A 5,403-nucleotide genomic window follows, 5' to 3' on the forward strand; every position below is an offset into this window, starting at 1 on the left:
CAGATTTGATAAGTTTACTTGAGAGTGTACGAGATGGCTTATGTACACAGTATTGCCGAGCTCTACGGCTGTCACTAATTTCAGAACAACGAATATATTACATAGAAATTGTTATTATTAAATTATTTGGTTGTATAACGCCTCCTATTTTAACCTTGACATGTTGAATCTATTGCATCACAAGCAAATTTACCTCACTTTATCGATAATAATCCATACAGTTTATGCAATGCCAGTGTCAATAAACACATTTGTGATGCAATATGTAAAAAGTAAAATTAAATAACAAATGTTACCAATTTTATAAGGGAGAAAAACGCTGCAAAACTGACAAACATGCGTTTCATAAACCATAATGCACTTCGTTTTTCAGTGCTTTAATTTTTAGTCTACGTGAGTTCGCAGTCCCTAAAATTACCTAAAGAGATATTTAGCGTCAAAAATCTTTTACAAAACAGGCGTCAAGTCCGCGGGTTCTAGTTTTAACCATATTCACAAGAAATAACGAAAAAGAACAAGGCATGACCCAAGTAATTCGTCAAAATAACGAAGTACCTAAACGCATCTGGCAACTTGACGCACACGTGGTAGAGTTGTCTCGCAGTCTCGAGTCGAAGTTGAGGGCAACAGTTAGTGTGTGCATAGACACTGAGGAGTGTGCAATGGCTATCGTTCCGATATAATACCCCCGTAAACGCTATTCCAATCAAAACGAGTTCACATGGCAAGAAGTTGGTGTTAGTTTATCAGTAATATAAAAAAAAACCATTCGCCTCCCGAAAAGACGAGCGCCTCGAAATTTTGGGTAAGTTCATTTGCATTCGTTTAGCATTTTAAGCAGTTTGCGTTCGAAATAGCCTAAGTTCAGAATGCACATTTCGTTATTATGGTATTTTGTTGAAGGACGATTAGACGAGTGTTGTTATGAAGGAGACTTTAAGCATCTTTCAGTATTTATCGTCTTAAAGCATTCTTCAGTATTTAACGTCTTTTGTGGCTAATGTCAAGTTTTTGATCTGAACTCGTTTATTTATCAGTACTGCGGAGAAACTTGTTCGCCTTATATACATGTGTTACAGGTATGCAATTTTTGGTCATAGGGGAGTTTATTTTCACTTGGTATTTACTATTATTTAGCCAGCAGTGTCCAAAACCAGTGATCACGTTAAAGCAAGACTGAACGTTTAATCTTCAGTTTATTGCCCAATCGTCGTTTTCCCGCCTTTGCAAGTTGCTTCTGCTAAATGAGGCTGACTCGTCATTTGGGTTTGGGGTATAACTGCAACGATGTTATAAAAAAACAAAGACATTAACTCCAATTTAGGCCACATTGGCAGCAGTTTATATTAAATCGTTTTTATTAAATTTACATTACCTTATCAGTTTATACATTTTCCATATTTTAATACAGAAAGTGTATTTTCTCCGAATCCCAAGTCAGCATAATTTTTTTTTCCAGAATATATACAGCATACGTATTTGTAGTCCTTTCGCTAGCCAGCCAGATGTGTGATTTTCCTCAACAGTAAATGCTAAAAGGTAATTGATAGAGCAAATGGATAATCAGAGCCCATTATACACTGCTTTTCCTTAAACATTCGTATCGGCCTAACAGTTGTGTCAAGATACGTCTTTATATCTTTGTCTTTGGGGGGTTGAAAGACTGTTAAAAGTTACTTTAAGTAAGTCTGGATTTTACTTTTCTTTGGGGGGTTGAAAGACTGTTAAAAGTTACTTTAAGTAAGTCTGGATTTTACTTTTCAGTAGCATGAAGTCTCGGTTGTCGAAGCGGAAAGGGATATATAGGAAAATCCCTGTTGTGGGAGGATTTAAACGCCATATTCCGTTATCGGTGACATGAGGGATCAAATCCCTTTAAATCAGTCAGAATAGTTTGAAAGTGTTATCTCGTTTCAAGTTTGTATTCTATATATATATATATATATATATATATATATATATATATATATATATATATAAAGATAGAGAATTTTTCAACATATTCGGTTTCAAATACTGTGGGGTAGCTCGAAAAAAAAAAACATTCATGCTATCTATTCGTGGTTGGACCCCATGAGCAGAAAGCTTTCACAACATTAGCTTCTTGCACGTACTCAGAAGGCTCATCAGCTTGGCGTCGAGCCCATAAACAAACAATGCGCCGTTTACCTCGTGTGTGTGTGTGTGTATGTTATATATATGTATATATATATATATATATATATATATATATATATATATATATGTATATATATATATATATATATATGTATATACTGTATATTGTAAAGATTTTGTCTCCATATTATCTAGTCACTTTCACCTCATCGAAAATGTACATAAAAAGTTAAGGAAAGTGCTGAACTTCTAATACCAGTGACATGACTGTATGTAAAGCACTTCATTTTCAAACGGGAGCGAAACCCATGGAGGAACTCAAGCAGTAAATTAGTGGCTTGGTAGCTAGGTAAGTGTTGTGGGTTGCAGCCGTTTGAGGAGGAGGAGGGTATTTTCTTTAACTCCATCCAAAGATGTTCGGAGCCCAGCAGACAATACTAGATCTGAGGTCCTATGTATAATAGGTGTATATTGTTTACACGTAAAGGCACACTCTTGTAAGGAATAAATCTTCACGGTTATAAATATGTTTCTTCGGATTTTATCATTGTTAGGAATTACTTTCTCAAAAATTCAACGAGACAGCATACGTCTGATTTATCACTGACATTTTTGGCAAGACAGATTACTCTTTTTATGTAAATTCAGTATATGGTACCCGTGTGCGTTTTGTCCATTATACCTTGAAAATAGAAGTAACCCCTCGACAAACCAAGGTAGATAGGAATATATATGAAACGCTTTAAGAGTAACTGTAGTAATTTTATTCAGCAACAAAATAAGTAAAGAACGGTTATTTCAACTTCTCAAGGTCTTTCATAAGTTTAAAAGAAATAGTTGCAGGCCAGGCGCATTATCCTAACTCGTGTATGATTTAATATTAGGAATATTTTCCCGCTATATGTAGTTGATAGTCATAAGTACATTATTTTTTCAACCTTAGGTGGAGAGTAAAAGCTGGTTGTAATTTACTTCGTATCATAATAGGGAAGATTATTTTGACGTAATTTTTGTTTTTAATGTACGAGTATAACCGTATTTTTCCGAATTTGCCTTTTAACCTTATCAAAGGTTTGTAAGTTCGTCGTTTAACATTGAAGTACTTTTTCAAACGACGTATTCGGTACATTGATCACCCCCGTATGGAGGGTAGAGCCGTGAGTGCGCTTCACGTTGTGCACTGTAGGTATAACTTAACGGTCTTTGCAGCGTCGCTTCGACCCCCGGCTGCAACCATTTTCGTTACTTTTACCGTAACTCCGTTCGTATCATTTTTCGTGCTTCTTCCTTTCCTGACAATTTTTTCATAGTGCGACTGCGGGATTTTCCTCATGTTGCACCTTTAATACCTTTTTACTGTCGAATTTCCGTTTCATCGCTGAATGACCTCATAGGTCCCAGCACTTGGCCTTTTATCATGAATTATATATATATATATATATATATATATATATATATATGTATATATATATATATATATATAAAATCTTTGCATAAACAGCCTTGTTATTGTCATCATAAATAATTTTAACATTCTTCCGGGTATATATATATATATATATATATATATATATATATATATATATATATATATATATATAAATATAGATAAATATATGTATGAGTATTTATCTATATATATATATATATATATATATGTATATGTATATTATAATCTTCTGTATAAACAACCTTATTACTCTTTATCATGAATAATTTTAACATTCTTCCGGGTACTAATTGTGGAGGATTTATTTGAGAGGGCGAACAAAGGAACGCCTTCCCTAATTAGAGCACTGTGAAAAATTAAACGGTGTTCTCGTGAATAATTACGGAGACGTTTAATTCTCTTAGTACGCCGTGGTAAAAAAAAAATTCCTTATGAGTCTGAGGTTTTCGTTGGAGTACGTGATAAGTGGTTTTACCCTCGAGTGACAGGAATTACCTCGTCGAGGCTTTGCCGTTTTATAAAGATCATATGCTGGTAAGGATTCTTGACGGAGTACTGTTATCTCACGTCTGTTATACCCCTTTCTCTACCTTCTTACCTCAGGTTGTGGCGGTTCTTCATTGGAGGGGTGGGTAGAGCTCTCGGCTAACACGCTGTTGGCTCAGCGCGGCGTTCGACTCTCCGACCGGCCAATGAAGAATTAGAGGATTTTATTTCTGGTGATAGAAATTAATTTCTCGTCATAATGTGGTTCGGATTCCACAATAAGCTGTAGGTCCCGTTGCTAGGTAACCTGTTGGTTCTTAGCCACGTAAAATAAATCTAATCCTTCGGGCCAGCCCTAGGAGAGCTGTTAATCAGCTCAGTGGTCTGGTTAAACTAAGATATATTTTCAAGTTGTGGCCCGCAACAGTCGAATGCCAACCAGATACATAGTTCATTGTCCAATTCAATATTGGGAAACTGGATTAGAATTCTTGAGACACGTAACCATGCCCAGTCACGGAGACGAGAGAGAGAGAGAGAGAGAGAGAGAGAGAGAGAGAGAGAATAGTGTAACGCAGTACATAAACAAAATAGTACAATGATCATGGGAGGGCAAGAATGTAAGATGAAATTCAGTTTACTACAAACTTAACAGAATGAGACGAGAACAGAGGAAGAAGGTAAGGTTAGGAAAAGAAAGTAGAGAGGGTTGGTTAGGTGAAAAGGGTAAGGTTCGCAGCTTATTTATATAGTTATTATTATGGTTTGAAGAAGGTCGAGATTCTGCGCCGTAGTTTTAAAAACAAACAGCTTAATTCGTATTTTGTTGGTCGAGTTATCTATCTGTTGAACCTTGCTTGAATAAGGAAGTGAGGTTGGAACCTTTACAGCATGACGTAGTATTTATTATCGAGGACTGACTATAGTTATGCATTTCAAGTACACATATGAACGTATATATATTAAACATAGATACCTTCCTGTTATAATTAAACGGTGACTTCGGATTTGTGTGTGTTGCGAGTCAGATTATATTGATATAGGCGTAATCTGTTTATATTTGTACTTTTGAGATATGAAGGGATCTATGAATAGTTATGAGTACATGCTGGTATGGGTGTTTATTTAATATGCATAATTCATCCTTTCGAAATTATAACAAATGTATTAGGAATGTAAATGTGTGCGTGTGTCGGCTTAGAGTGTATTTATGTATTCAGAGTTAATGTATGTAATGTTTGAAACAAGAATATACTAGCCTCGTAAAGGGGGGGGGGGTGTTTAAGTGCCGTCAGTGCACCTCGCGCAGAGCACTGTAGGCATTACTAAAGGTTCTTTACAGCGTCCCT

At 35.6% G+C, this 5,403-nt stretch overlaps 1 protein-coding gene across 1 annotated transcript in view; it reads left to right on the plus strand.

Annotated features, from left to right (window-relative positions):
* Positions 1–600: 600 nt before the first annotated feature.
* LOC136831267 (uncharacterized) overlaps positions 601–5,403 on the plus strand; it is a 276,313-nt gene continuing 271,510 nt past the window's right edge. Inside the window, exon 1 of the mRNA XM_067091364.1 lies at positions 601–805. The gene's annotated coding sequence lies outside the window, so the exon portion shown is untranslated. The remainder of the gene's footprint in view (positions 806–5,403) is intronic.

Source organism: Macrobrachium rosenbergii, chromosome 48 (assembly GCF_040412425.1).
Source record: "Macrobrachium rosenbergii isolate ZJJX-2024 chromosome 48, ASM4041242v1, whole genome shotgun sequence".
Classification (NCBI taxonomy): domain Eukaryota; kingdom Metazoa; phylum Arthropoda; class Malacostraca; order Decapoda; family Palaemonidae; genus Macrobrachium; species Macrobrachium rosenbergii.